The following is a 16,561-nucleotide window of genomic DNA, read 5'->3' as shown; positions in this document are numbered from 1 at the left end:
AACTTGTATTACACCAAAACAGGACTGAAAGAAGATAACATCAGGGAGACGCTTGCTTTCCTACGCCAATCTGTGCGTTTCTGGCTGTCCCAATCCCTCTCCGTCTGCGGTGGTTGGGGCCGTATTATCAAGAATGATGTTTCTCCGTTTCCTCTTGTTTGGGACCCTCCTGATATGTCTCCCCATATCCCTCTTCAACAAGCTGAATGGTCTACTGATCAATTCATCAATTGATTTGAGGAACGAAACATCATCGGATTGCCCTGAATGAACTTCTCACGGACGAGGGGGAGTAGCGGTTCCAGGCATAGAACACTATCATCCTGCCACACAGTTAAAATGGGCGGCCTACTTGAGAGATAAATGCTGGGTTGGAGCAGCTGTGGGCTTGAGATTTATTCCTACTTATGCCACCCTGCTGTCCTTACTGCTCACGCTACATCCTCATAACATGAAGAAGTCGAGGGTCCTCTGCTCCTTATACTTCAGTTTGCATGAATAGGTGCGTGCGTTTCAATACACGGGGCCAAAACTCCCATACCAGAAAGACCTTTCCACACAAAGATGGACGGCTATGCCCTCCACCGTGGCATTTCTTGCTGTACGGTGCGGTAGCAGGCGCTCTTTTATGAGCCTCGGGTAGAGAGCGTCTGGAACCGTCTGGAACCTTCTGTGAATATTTGCCTGAAGGACATCTACACAACAAATGGAAGGGACCGAGATATCACCCTCCTTTACAGGTTCCTTCATTCTCAAACCAAATGTGAGGCACCGTCTCTCCCCTTTAGCTCGTCCGTGAGCGCTGGGCGGCTGGCATGGGTTTGTAACTCACGGATGATTGATGGCTGTGCTAAGATCCTAATCAACACCCCTTGCATTGCTCGCAATGCCCGCTTTAAGGTAATTCAGTATATTAGTACTTTCACAAGGTGTACCTGATCTCGATGCGTATCAACAAAATGCTCCGTCAGCGCAGGAATCCTGCCCACGATGTCAGCTAGAAGAGGTGGACTTCTATGATAAATATGTCATGTACTTGCTTTGAGCCTTACATCATGATGCGACACAGCACTACTTCTCATTAATGTCACCACTGCCTAGAACTTGAATTCTACCCCGGCAGTCTGTCTACTAGGGCTGCTCTATGAATCTAAATCAAAATTCATCACCACTAAATTCGTTGATCTAGCTCATGTCCTGGCCTGCCATCTGTAATGACAAACTTTAGATCTCCCTTGGACCAAGGAATGTACCGTCACTTTCCCAGGGAGAGAATATCAGTTCGAAACTTATGGAATATAACATATACACAGCACTTCCTAAGGTGGACAAACTTTCAACACTCCCCAAAGGCAAGGCAAGAAAACAATAATTTGCGCATCACTTGTCAGGAGTAAGTAGCACAACTTCCTATAACACAATTACCTGCTAGAAGGGAATTCACCCATCCTTCTACAACATAATACTTGGCCAAGAAGAGTCCACACCTCATGCTACAAGGAAAAGACGAATTGGTATATCTGGGATGTATTTATTAGTAAATAGCATCACACAGTAAGCCAAATGCACCTAACATAGCAGACTCTAACACATCAATAGTATGATTGAAACACAATCAAGGCAAATATATATTTAGAAATATATATATGTATGGATATAAGAATCAGAAATAAGAAGGAAAGGAAAGAATTCAGAAAAGAATCAAGAGACAGTTAGTAGCAGAGACACCTCACCTAATGCTCCATCATTTCACCCCGCTTTGCTCAAGGGGAGTCCATTGCTTGAACCGGGTGAAGGTCAGAGGTGACACCAGCCTCTACTCTTCCGTGACAGCACGTCTGCTCCATGGATGAACTTCCACCAGGCCAGTGTAGACTCCCCTTTTTAATACACATTCAAAACACAGTGCAGCTTCTAGCAAGCCACGCCCCCTAGTTCTCATGAGAGCCCGTACCAGCTTGCTCTAAGGTCACAGCAACGGTTGATCAGGCCTTTGCTATGGCTACAAGTCAAACCATGTACATTCCTCTGATAAGAACCAGTTCTCTCTAGTCAGAAAAATGCGAAAAACAGGGAAAAAGAGCAGACCATGCCCTCCCCACTTTGCAGCTTTGTGCAGGCACAGAAAATGGCTTCAGAGTTAGTTAAGCCATGCACACAAAGGCCCAAAGCAAGATGAAATCAAAAAAGAAACCATGTCAAAGGAGCACCTATAATTCTCATCCACACAACTTACAAGCACCACTGTGCACACAGAAAAGTTTGAAGCAAGGTAAAGTCAGAAGGCAGAATGACATTAGACCACGTCAAAGCCAATAGGTCAAAATCATAATTCACCTAACCCAAATAACATTATACACTTAATCCCTCAGTATACAACATTGAGCACATGTGTGCACCACCACCCACAAGACTGCACCTCAACATCCATACCTTCTATTCTTGGAAAGACTATTCCACTAAAAGGCAGAAGAAAAGCAGGCATATGCAAACCCATCCTACATTAAGGCTAAGGTAACATAACACACTTAAGTCAGTACAGAATGGTGGTGGTTGAGGGTCATCATAGGGTGTCAGACCACAAAAGTGGCTGATTCACTACACCATCCTTTCCCCATGTTTTGGAAATCCACAACAGGCTCCACCATACAGAAGTGGAGATGTGAGCTGTTCAAGTGATCGGTGTGTGAAAGCGCTGTGCTGAAACTGGAGGTGCAGAGAGGCCGGTGCCGTCCCGAACACACAAACACAGACCTGGGATCAGATACTGGAGGATTGCCTGCTCATTGCCGACGGTGTTGGGGTGCTCTCCCCCGGCTTAGAAGCTTTGAATGAGGATAAGGCGGCGGACCCCGAAGGTTGAGCCCTGACCGGTATTACTTTCCTATCCCGGCTCCGCGTGTCTGAATTGGAGACACAGCGCGAGTCTCTTGTGACCTAAAACATGGTCCCTGCCCCCCACACCTTATAGATGCAGCATCCCGGTCTGCCACAACACCTCAGTGACTGTTTGCGTATTTGCGTTGTTTTATTCGGTTTACTATTTGTTTCTTTCTCCGTGACTATTCCTGATGCATTCACAAATCTAACTCACACATTGTGTTTGCATGCTTTAACAACACAAACTTGAACTCCTGATTACATTGTGCCCTTTCTGGATTGCCCAACAGACCCTCCTTGTTGTCTTGTTAACTACTAAATCTTTGATGTCAATGTTTACTGTGCTGTTGTGGGGTCTTATATTATACGATATTGCCTCTGTTCCACAGTTGCATAATATTCCTAAAATCTTAATAAAATGTGTTGAACAATTAAATAAATATCTAGTCTGATTTCACTGATTTTGCACGTGTGATTATTCCTTAGTGGACACTTTTTACTGGGAAATTAGCTGACAACTTATTAGTTGTTTCTTTATTAGAAATACCTGCAACTTGGACTTTTCCCCCCAAGAGGATTAGGTTGGGAACCTCCAACGGTCTACCGAACAGTAACACCGGTAAAAATAAGAAATTATACTGGATAGCCTTTCACCTCTCCTTCTACAAAAGGGCCATTCTGGTCTACGTTTAGGACTGCATCAAGCATGTAATCCTCCTCCCTCCTTAGGCACCGTCATTGTGCCAAACTCAGTCCAGTAAAAACTCCGATTAAGCTTGTAAATTGTGAAAAATTACCATTATCCATTGGAGGTGGTAGCTGAAATTTAAAATTATGTTGAAAATCCTGCATATTATTGTTACATAAATAGAGCAAATTCCTCTTCAACTGCCTGAGATTCTGCATACAAGCTGGTGGGACTGGGGCAGTTGGCTGCATCATACCATTTTGTGACATTTGATTCATGTTCTTCTGCATTTGGGAAACGATTTGTGACTCATTTTGGAACCTATCTGAATTAAACCTACAATCGCGTTTCTGATGGGTTGTGTTCTCATTAATGCGGCAAGGACCATTTCTCATCTGTGCATTATTAATTTTCTGATTAGGCAGGTTGATAAGAAAACCCCTACCTGAGCCACGACAAACAATTCCACTTTGCACAAACTGTGCACTACTGCTTTGTAAATTAATACCTTGCATACTGACACCATCACCAAGGCCAAAATCAGTACTGAAGTCAGGACCCTAGACCTGAAAACCACATTGACTACCCTTCTGGAATAACATTCTCTGAGTCATCATCCATTTTTCTTTTGTCGATTTATTTTTTACGTGGAAATTATAACTACAATACTTTGCATAGGCCAGGACCTGATCCAGAGATTTTTCCAGCCAACACATCACATTTTGCTTAATATGCTAACTAATTTACGGACGCAATCCCGACACAAAAGCCTAAACAAATTGAGAAATGCCCACTTTTGTGGGGTGTTCAACATCACTGTATTGTCTGTAAATCTGCATTAACCTCTGATTAGATGCATGTACTTATTAATTTGAATTTTACATCACTCTCATGATCTTTTATCACCTTACTTGCTTCTGGGGATTTTTTTTTTTCAAATGATCAATCACCTCTTTATGCTTCTGCCTTATAACCAGAAATGGTTTATCCTGAGGCTCTTCCCTATGGGTTCTCCAGCTGGCTAATTTAAAACTTATTTGCACTCATTCCACAAATTCTTTGGAACAGTAATTTCAAATAAGTATTCATAGCTTTCCAAAGTTGTTTTTAAATAGTTACAATCCTCTCTACCTCGGTATACAAAGCTTGGGATTGGTGTCCGAGGTACTGTTCTTCAGTGGTTGTCTGATTTCTTAGAAGATCGGATTCAAGTAATTACCCTGGGTCCTTTTAAATCCTGTTGGGTTTCCTTCACTAAAAGAGTACCACTGGGCTTATCAGTGAGCCTGACGCAGTTTAATATCTATGTTGCTTCTTTGGCCCAAATTGTCAAAACATCTGGTTTTGAAGTAATTTCCTGTGCCGACGACACTCAGCTGATCATCTCTTTGGGACAGGACATTGACGGTGTATGTGCCATTTTAAAGATTCCATGAGGAATATTGCCGTCCAAGAACTGGTTTTAGCTGAACACCGAGAAGACAGAGGTTCTGCTGTTTGGCAAAGCCCAACATCTCTAGTCTGACTGGTGACCTTCCAAATTGGGGTCTACACCTTGCCCAAGCTAAGAGGCAAAAATCTAGGTATGAAAATTGACCAGGAATTGTCTATGAAAAGCCAGGAAGAGGCCACAAGTAGGATATGCTTAGCCACCTTGTAGCTTTTGAGGAAGGTTTTCCCCTGGCTTCCATCTTCGGCTAGGAAAACGTTGGTCCAGGCTTTGATAATTAGCTGTTTAAACTTTAACAATGCTTTGCTTATGGCAGTTAATGGCTCCTGACCCAACGACAGGTGGTGCAAAATACGTCTGCCCGGTTACTTTGTAACCTTCTGGCAGGTTCTCCTTCTGCCCCCATTCTCGTATCCATTCACCGGCTTCCGGTCAGGAAGCGCATTGTCTTTAAAATATTCCGTCTTGCCCACAAAGCTTTGTTGAGCTAGTCCCCTCAGTATCTTAATGACAAATTATGCTACTGTTGTCCCTCTCGCACATTGAGATCCTGCAATAAGGCACTTCGGTCCATCCCCCTCATCCTTGCCTCAAGATATAGGTGCAGAGCATTTTCCTATACTGCCCAAGGGCATAGAATCGTCTTCCAGGTCACCTTTGCTGCTCTTTGGACTTAGCTCAATTCAAAAGACTGTTAAAAACCTGGCAGTTTCAGTTATTAGATGCAACTTATGTAGAGGTAGAGTGCTGAGATGCACCTTCAGTGTGATTTGTTGCTCTTTATTAAATGGATACAACATAACAACATATACCACTTCTATGGTTCTTCGTTAAATATGGGAACATTTGTTATGGACGTGAATAGATCATTTCTAGTCCATGGCTCATGAACGTCTCTCAATGGAAACCCTTTGTTGACAGTCACATCTGTAATGTTCTGGAATGAAATTCAATAATTCGTTCATTGACCTCCCTATTTGCGCATTGAATATTTGATAAGGTAGGATGAGATAACAGTTGTAGTAGAATCTACCACCAGCATAGTGATAAACATTTTTTAAGTGGTGTTTGCCAAAAAAGGGTTTACAGGTAAAAAAAAAATAACAGATATGATACAGGTTATTTTTCAAAATATAATGATAACGGCATCCCGTATCATAAGATGGTGCTTTATTATCCACAAGCTAATGGGCAGAGTCATAGATTAATGCATACAATGGCTACAGGGGCTTAACTTTGGAGGGTGTTTTGAGTGTTACACTCCCCTAATAAATGAATTCTCTAGTAAATAGTTGGGTACAGGTGCATTCAGGTGGGTATGGTGAAGTATTTGTGGGATTTCACCTAGGAATTTTACATGCACACTCCGACAGAAACCTACATACTCACTCTGTTTTGAAGTTCTTAAAACTGTTGGTTATTTTTGTTATTTTTCAACTGTTGGTTATTTTACATATTGGGGCAGCTTTACAAACATTTTGATTTACAAACATTTTGTGCTGTGCTTCCATCACAAAAGTAACAAACCAACATAAAATATATTTTTTATTAATTACTGTCCAGTGCATAACTTGTTTTCTGCTGGAAATTGCCTAAAAGTAAGACAAAGCAGCACGAAGCGCTGCTCTGTGTTACTTAGCGTCATAGGGGCTTTACATGGTTGTTCCCACACAACCACCCATGCTTTTGATGCAAAACCCTATCTACCAAAAAACTGAAACGGGGTTTTCTTTAAAAATGAAAGCCTCTCGAAAGCAGGCATTCAAAGGAGAAATGTTTTCATTTTTCTTTCTTTTCTAACTGTAAATAAGCTCTTTTCAGCTCACATACAAGTAGGAAAAGTTTTAAAACTTGTCTAGGTATAGAATTTTGTACTGGAAAGGAACCATTCCAATACAAAACCTATGGTGGATTCACGCACACACCCTTGGACTATAGCACAGAGGTGTGTACGTGACACAGAGCAGCAAAATTCAGCATCAGCACCAGGGAAGAGGAAAGGAGAGTCCCATATCTCTGTAGATATGGCGTTCTCCTGCTCCCTCCCTGTCACGCAACGCAGCGCAATGCAGCATTTTTGGATGCTACGCTACTGATCCAGCGCGAGACAGGAAAATGGGGAATAACACATACCAATATCCTCCCTGCATCGTAGACCCGTCGTCACGCACACTTATTCATACATGCATTCATTGGTGGGGTCTATAACACCAACTCACAGACGTCACCATTCACGAGTCTACACACAGGAGGGATGAGTAATTCAAGCACTGGACATGTGGGGGTACCTTAAACCCTATAGGGAAGGAAAAGTTATTTTTCAAAATATACATTAGCATTTGCCACCTATAGATTCCTAATCCTAAACATCAAGGCACTCCACCACTTGGTCGACGGACCAATTCGTTGGATTGGTTGATGGTGATTTAGAACCAGCTAAAACACATTTAAGACTTAGAATCCTTTTTCTCTCTTCGTTGAATAACCACAAACTCGTAATTTCTGTTAATCAATAATAGTTTATCTAAATATGATTTAATTAAATCTCATCATTTTAATCAAATCAAAATTTAGAAATTTTAGTCAATCAATACGAGAATGCTGGACATTTATATTTACCTATTCTGGCTATCTGGATTCTCTATAATTCGTTTGGCTCTGCATAATCGAATTTTAGCTGTTTATTGTCCCAATAAAGCAGGCCAAAGCTCAAAGTTTGAAAGTTCTATGCTCAGCACGTTACAGTCCCAAAGATTTCCAAAGGACCAGAAATCGTGCAAGCATCTATCATTGCCTGTTTGGTTGGTAAAAGTTTGCAGTCATCGAGCGATCGGGCAGCATCTGGACCATCGGAAAAATGTTGGTGGCGACAGCAGCTATAGCCTCTCTAATCTACTACCCTTTATATAATGAAATTCAGGATAACATGAAACATTTTTGTGTGACAAAGGATTTTGATTGGCTGGTGGGGAATCGTCCGACTTTATTCTCATAGATTTTGCTCACTCTTTGCGATGTCATCGTCAGTCCCTATGTTTCAATTTGTTCTGGTTTTACTTGCATATTCCAATTGTTCTTTAGACTGGCAAACCACCAAATTCTTATCCTTGACCGGGGACAGTGTGTAATAGGTTATGCGGAGGTTTTTACGGAGCCATCCAAGTCCGCGCAATAGAGGTCGCGCACACGAGACGGTAGCCACATTCTGAACTCCATGTCGATCGCCAATTAGGTAGGCCGCGAATGCCAACTTGAGCGAAACAAACACAAAAGAATAATTAATACAAAGAAATGAAGATTCAAATGTTAACCCCTTACTAATTCCTTTAAGTGTTAGTATTTTCCTGGCATATAACGACATTCAAAGCGGTAAGTCTCACCTTTGGATCCAATCAGGAATGCAAACATCACAAAAGCAACCTAAATCATGCAATATACTATTACCATATATATTATTATTAATATGCGTACGAAATTAGTTATTAAGGTTATTTTGCCATGCAAATAGCGATAAGTCCAACATGTAATCTGTGTATGCAGGTGTTGGTTAGTACAATACATCAACCCATTAGTAAATTATAATATGTAGGTTATATAATTAGTATTTTCATGCAAAATAGAGGAGGTATACAAAATTTTGCTTTACCTGCTCCATCACTACGTTCCGTAATGTAGCGTTCTACTCCAGCCTGGGTACTTGCAAATTATCATGCCACACACAGGGCTTTGGTGATTTTTTAACATCACGACACTACCTTAAAATTTTTATAAAATGTAATTAAAAGAAATGAATTCAGTTCTCACAAATTTTGTTAGATCACATTACTGTTTCACCTGTCTCTTCTTCTCTTGCCCTTTTATACATATTTTCTTTCCACTCTTCTAGTTCTACCTCTTCAAATTCTTTCTTTTCTTTCTTTTTCTCTTTTCTTTATAGTTTCTCTTTTTATGTTATTTCGTATTTTCTTTCTTTTACTACATAAACATCCTAATCTCAGAATTAATAGTAAAAATATTACACATGTTAATGGAAATAAGACCTTACCTATGAATGTACTACCTAGTTTTAATAGAAAGTCTTTAATAGAAGAAAACCTTTTTCCAATCTTTTCCCAAATACCTTCAACCTCCAGTGGTGCAATCTCTTCATGCAAATAAGTAATGTTCTTTATATATGTCTTTAGATCTTGACTTTCGTCAGGAATGTAAGTACAACAATGTTGAACTTTCAGCATTCCACAGACTCCACCCTCTTTTGCCAAAATTATATCAAGGGCAAGTCGATTTTGCATTACCATGGCTCGCAGGCAACCATTTCAGTATTTACCAATAAAAATCCTCCAGCAGTGCTTTTTGACAAACGATCCACTACTGTTGATAATTTTCTAATTTTATGTGCATTCAGAGATATTGCAACTGCTGGTATCAGTGCTCCAAAAATGTCTCCTACAATTTCTGACCAAGATTCTCTTCTTCTACGTGTTAGTTGACTACCTATTCTATGTGCACTATCTTCGCCTCTTCCCACATGAAATATCTTTGGGAAAACCAGGCCTAGATATGCTTTGTTCCCGCAGATAAAATATAATCCAGGAAATACCGGATCATTCCCACCTTTAAATCCCCATCCACCCATAATTCTATAAGTATTCTGGCAATCACTGGTACCTACAAAATAGTTGTCATATGCAGTTTGATTTCTTCTAATACATAGCTTCCCTTTCTGAGGCCAATCTAAAGCTATTGTTGGACTAGCTTCTCCCTTCAAATGTTTTTCTCTTTCAACATCCCAGACTGTCTTTTCTTCTTTTCCCTCAGATACCTTCTTTTGCATTTTCAGTCTCCTTTCTTCTACCATATCTAAGAAAGTCTTTTCCTCTCTCTTCAGACTACAAGTTAGATTGTTTCTAAATATTGATTCTAATGTTAATTCCTTAGTTTCTGAAAAAATTCACCTAATACTTTAGCAGGTTTTACTTTATTCAGTTTAACAACTACAGGTGCTTGTGAAAATGTTATCTACATCTAAAAAATAATATTTTAATTTCCCTATTTTATAAAACAGACTTGCTAATACACTACATGTTATTCCATATGTTACAGGGAGGTGGTGAAAGGTCACCCCTTAAGATACTGATGCAGGTGATTGCATACATATGTAGCAGTCCCTTACGTCCATAGTCTTGACATATTCATACAATAATTTTGAAAAAACATTATTAGAAAATTCAGTGATTGATCTATCTTTATGTAAGTAATTCTTATCTATTTTAGTCGGATAAATCTTCGGAGTCTTTTCTATATTAGTCTTATTCTCACTATGACCTTCTATTGTTTCAAATGTAACCTTAAATGAGACCATTAAAGCTGACGCACTCCACAGAAGTGTTAGTAATCCTGTACAACAACAACATATTTTAAACCATCTTCTAAGAAACACACATTTAGATTTTCTATTTTCTGTGTTTGCCATTTCGAAAAATGATCAGTGTCTTTTGACTTGGACTCTTCTACTTCACAACTAGTTTGTCTAACCCAAGGCATTAAGCACCTACTTGGTTCTATCAGTTATGTCTTTTCCGGTAAGTTTTGATTTTCCTTCCTTTTAGAATATTCTTGTCTCTTCAATTTGGCATTTGATCGTCTTTCACTTTCTTTTCGCAGTCTTGATTCAGAATTTCCTGAACATCCATCTCTTCCCCACTATCGGACAAGATAACTCTCAGGATTTCCGATTCTTCGTCTTCCTCAACCACTCCTCGTACAGTCACCTTCAGATCTCCTTGACTATCGACCTCTTCTCGTACTTCAGGAAGTGCCACATACGACCATTCTTGTGACTTATACGTCTGGTTGGGCCTTCTCGTTCTCTTGTTTTCTTCTGATGGTGTCTGTTCAATGTCTTTTGTTTTTCCCTGGCTAGACACCTCATTCACTTGTTCAGCTCTGGGTGAATTTACTCTTGTCAATCTGTATCTCAATCTCTTTATCTTGTTTGGCCAAATTTTGTCTTTTGCTGACCTATTCAATTTACTTCCTTTTTCATCTTTCAGTTCTCCATGCTCTTTTTCTCAGGACTCGACCCTCTGGTACCTCTTCGTCACTATCTTCAGTTTCAGTTTCAACTTGGTTTTTACTTTCAGTAGTCTTTCTTTCCACCACTTAATTTTTCTTACCTACTTCTGTCCCTCCTCGTGGTTCTCCCACACAATCTTCCTGCTGACTAGCTGTCCCTTCTTCTACCTGGATGTATGATTTCCCTATATCTCCTCGGGGGTCTTCCGCGACAATCTTTGCCTTTCTCTTTGTATCTGATACCTGTCCATCTACTTCTGTTATTTCAGGTGGAATTTCTCCTAACTTTTCATCAGGTACTTTATCAACAATTTCTTTAATTGTCTCTTCACTGTTTTTATCTTCTCTCGTATATTCTTGTGCTTGTTCAGTATCTGATTCTGAGCTGGTGTCAGAAATCTGTAATTTTCTTCTCAATGGAAGGTTCTCTGGAACAAAAGCCACATTTGGTTCTGACTCCCCCCTTTCAGGAGTTTGTCCTGTTCTTGTTTCTTCGGTATCTGATTCAGAACTTGTATCAGATTCTTCAAAGTATTCTCCTTCTTTATTATCCACTGGATTTGGAATTCGCAATGTATGACTAGCATGAATCCAGTTCTTCACTCCTGCATATTTCTCAGCTGTCGTCGTAGTCAAAATCACTTGTCGTGGTTTTCCCCAACGTGGGACCAAACAATTCCTTCTTCTATGCACTTTTATTCTCACCCAATCACCTGGGCTTAGATCATGAGCTGGCTTCTTTTCAAGGGCGGTGGCATCCGATCTAACCTGATGAAACACAGAATGAACGGAATCAGCCAACCCCTTACAGTAATCCAACGCCAAGTCATCAGATATAGGCAACAGCTTGTTGACTGGTATGAATACATGTCTCATTGCTCTCCCCATCACTATTTCGTGGGGACTCAAACCTGTGTTCCTATCTGGAATAGATCTAATAGTCAGGAGTACTAGAGGCAAGACATCAGGCCATTTCAAACCTGTGGCTAAACACATTTTTGCTAGTCTGTTTTTAATGGTGCCATTTACTTGTTCCACTACACCAGAAGCCTCTGGGTGATAGGCACAATGTAGTTTTTGTTGTACATTCAATGCTTCACAAATTAATTTCATGATTTCATTATGAAAATGCTTTCCTCCATCTGACTCCATCGTGACTGGAAAACCGAATCTAGGAATGAACTCTCTCAATGGTAGCTTAGCTACGGTGATTCCATCACTTTGTCTAGTTGGGTATGCTTCCACCCATCGAGAAAACAAACAAACCATCACTAGAACATAACTCAACCTGTTACAGGGGGGCATTTCAATGAAGTCGATCTGCATTCTGGTGAAAGGCCCTCCTTCTCGCCCTGTCGTTCCTAGACTTACCACTGTTTTCATTCCAGGATTGAACTGCTGACATATAAGGCATCTTTGACAAAGGCTTTCAGCTACAAGTCTGAATTTTGCATTATATCATGTTTGTTTAAAAAGTCTGATCATTGCGTCTCTCCCTACATGTGCTTGTCCATGATACATCTGTGCCATGGGAGAAACCATGCTACCAGGTATGACTGGTCTTCCATCTCGATAAACCCACACATGATCTGTTTCCCTTGGTGCACATCCTGCTTTTACCTACTGCCTCATTTCCTCATCTCCTGCTTCTTCCTGCAACTGTCTCACTTCCTCCCATGTATTCACAGTGTTAGTAAACAACAAGGGACATGAATTAATTTCTATTTCTTTCCCTCTGTTCACCGAATTTTGATTTCGAGCACAATACTTAGCCATATCATTGGCAAATTGGTTGCCAGCTGATATATAATCATTAGACCTAGTATGAGCAACACATTTCACCACAGCCAACTGTTTAGGCAGCTGTATCGCCTCAAGCAATTTTCCAACCACTTCAGCATTCTTTATAGAAGTTCCACTCAATGTCATAAACCCTCTTTGGGACCAAATGTGCCCAAAGTCATGCAACACACCGAAACCATACTGACGGTGATCACAGTCACTCTCACATTCTTTCCCAACTTGCATGCTCTAGTTAATGCAAAAAGTTCAGCAACCTGGGCTGATGTTACTCCTTTCAAACAAGATGCTTCCAGTACAGCTGCTACTGTACATACTGCATATGCTGCACTCAGAATTCCCTCATCTGTTCGCAAGCATGATCCATCCACAAACATCACATAGTCACTCTCTACCAAAGATACATCTTTTATATCAGGACGTGGTTTGGTACAAAAATCAAGTACTTCCAAACAATTATGATCCACGTCATCTCTGACTTCCACATTCTCAGCATCAGGTAACAATGTTGAAGGCTTCACATTGAGGCATCTCACAAGGCTCACATTTGTTGCACCTAGAATGACTTTCTCCTATGTAGTCAGCCGACTATGTATCATGAACTGAGTGCGGCTCCTTGTTACAAGGATTGCCACATCATGAGGTACAAACACTCTTACAGGATATCCCATCACAATTCCTTCACTCTGTTCCAGACTCTTACAAGTAGCGGCTACAGCTTTCAGACAACCAGGTAATGCTACTGCTACAGTGTCCAACATAGCTGAAAAATATGCAATTGGTTTTCGTAATTTTCCATGTTTCTGTATTAATTCTGAAAGTGCACATCCATTCCTTTCGCTGCAATAAGGTTCAAACTCCTTCTCATAGTCTGGCATGCCTAATGCCGGTGCTTCACATAAACTGTCTCTCAATTGTTTAAAAGCTTGCAACTCTTCTTTATTCAATTCAATGGGATCTTTTACATCACTCCTTGTCAAGCGTACCAAAGGTTTTGCAATTAAGGAGAAACCACTTAATCCACTGACGACAATATCCGACCATTCCAAGAAACATTCTTACTTCTCTTTGGGTAATTGGGGCTCTCATTCCTTTAATTATCTTGATTCTATCTACAGTTACTTTTCTCAATCCCTTTTCAATTTTATGGCCTAAATATTGTACTACTTTCTGGCAGAATTGCAATTTCGATGGGGATACTTTAAGTCCTCCATCTGCTAAATGATTTAGCAATGCAATGGTATCCACTACACATGCCTCTCTAGACCGTGACGCTACCAACAAGTCGTCAATATATTGGACCAGTACCGAACTTTCAGGCATTTTTAAATCTTCCTATGACTTTTTCAATATCTGATTAAATATTGAGGGGCTCTCTGTATACCCCTGTGGGATTCGGTATCATGCCAAGATACGTTCACCAAACCGGTACGCAAACATTTGCTGACTATCAGGATGCAATGGAATGGAAAAGAAAGCATGACACAAATCGATCACAGTGTACCATTCTCCATCATGAGGAATCCGATATAAAATCACAGATGGATTTGGTACAATGGGACAACAGGATACAACTATTTTATTTATTTTTCTCAGGTCTTGTACTATTCTAAAAGTTCGATTAGGCTTTTCATATCCATAATTGGTGAATTACATGGACTGCTCATTAGTTCTCTCAAAATACCTTGCTTGATCATTTTCTCTATTATAGGAGTGACTCCTGCAATTATTTTGGGTGTCAGTTTGTACTGTGGAATATTTGAATAACTTACTCCTTCTTTTACAGCGATTTTTACGGGATCTACGTTTTTCATTAGTCCCACATCTTCTCCTGTGAAATCCCATACCTCAGTTTTTACTGTCTTTTTCAATTCTTGAGGCAATTCCTCGGGGTCAAATACAGCAAATGCCTCGGTAATTTCAGTTTCCATATTAGGTATTGTCATTTTATACAGTACATCCTCGTCAGGAGTTTCAAAAGCTATTCCATCAGGAGTACAGAATATTGTGCAATTCATTTTGCACAGCAAATCCCTTCCTAGCAAATTTACAGGGCTTGAATCGCACACAACAAAGCGGTGCATTTCAGAGAATTTCCCTATGCTAACTTTGACTGGTTCAGTAAGGTACGTTTTTATCTGTCTGTTGCATACGCCAACTACTTGGATTGTTTCATCCGAGAGAGGAAGATTTTTAACATCAGTTGACCTAACAGTTGAACGAGTAGCACCAGTATCTACTAGGAAAGTAATGTTTTCGTCATTTATCTTTCCATCCACAAAAGGGCCTGTCCGGTCTACTTCTAGAGTTGCGCCAAGTACGCACTCCTCTTCCTCCCCTCGGCACCGTCAATAGCTTTTGTCTGATTCACTCTCATTGCTTTGTAGCCAATACTGCGAAACAGCACTAGTGCGCGGCAACTTAGTTACCTGTTTTTCGTTGTGGAATCCTGTCTCAGTACTGTATTTCTGAGGATTTACGCTCTGTGGAGAAGGTGGTTTTGGCACCTGACTCTGTTGGGCAACAACCTGCTGCTGTTGTTGCGGCTGACAACTCACCTCATTCTGCAACTGTGGATTCAATAATGCATTATCACCATTAGCACTTGGGGGAAATTTACACTCGGTTTTCCAATGCCCTATTCTTTCGCAATTATGACATGGCCATTTCTTTTTAGCTTCGTCTATATTAACCTGTCCCTTTCCTTTCCCAAAATTGGGTTTTTGTCTCATGCTCGTTCCATTTGCTTGTTCCATTAATTGAGCTTCCTGTCTTTCTGCTACTTTTACCTGAGCCCACATAGCTTTTTCTTTTCATTTACGCTGCTTTGCTTCAATCTCCTCACTAAAATATTTGGCATGTCGTAATACTTCATCTAGCTTTTTGTTTTGCCAATCTACAGTATGCTGTTTAATCATTTCACTTCAGGACGCAATTCATACACAAATCGATATACAAAATGACTCCAATCCTTCTCATCACCGCTATATTGCTTAAAAGCCTGAATCAACCTCTCGTAATATGCGTGTATGGACTCTTTTACTTGATGTGTTTTATCGATCTTTACCCAATCAGTTTCTTTAGGAGGCACTTTATTTTTCAGAAAGGTGACTACTTGCTCATATTTTCTCATTACTTCTGGATCAGGGGCACCTGTTTTTGGATCTCTAGGGTATTCTTGAGTAGGCCAAGCTATTGTGATCTTACATTCTGTCCATAGGTCTGCTGGTACAATTATGTCAAATAAACTATTTAAATCTATCCATAGTACTTTTGATAATTTTACAAATCTGTCTATCTGTCTATCTGTCTATACCACTCCACTGGCTTCTCGCGCAGTCGAGGGAAATCATTGGTAAATGACAAAATATCTTATCTAGTCTAGGGAACATGTACATAACCTCCGCCTGGAATCTCTCTTATGGGATATTCAGTTACCACTTTTTCTTTTTCTCTTACTGGGAAAGCTGCAAACGTTTTCTCTGTTACATCGTCTCGTTTTTCCGAAACCATCTGTCACATCACCCCATTTTCTTAGTAAAATGATTAAATCTTTAATTTGAGTTGTTTGTCCTGTAGTATTAAAATTTTCAATGTCCTTTTCAGAAAAATCTACCCTGTATGGTTTTTGTAATGACTTACCTCTTCAAAATCAATACCCATTTCAT

General features: G+C 40.2%; 1 protein-coding gene across 6 annotated transcripts in view; it reads left to right on the top strand.

The window, feature by feature from the left end:
• The window catches only part of SCYL1 (SCY1 like pseudokinase 1), a 1,795,032-nt gene that overhangs the window by 1,072,490 nt on the left and 705,981 nt on the right, over positions 1-16,561 (top strand). The window lies entirely within an intron of this gene.

The sequence above is a fragment of the Triturus cristatus genome, chromosome 9, assembly GCF_964204655.1.
Source record: "Triturus cristatus chromosome 9, aTriCri1.1, whole genome shotgun sequence".
NCBI classification, from domain to species: domain Eukaryota; kingdom Metazoa; phylum Chordata; class Amphibia; order Caudata; family Salamandridae; genus Triturus; species Triturus cristatus.
This window is presented reverse-complemented; position numbering and strand designations above follow the sequence as displayed.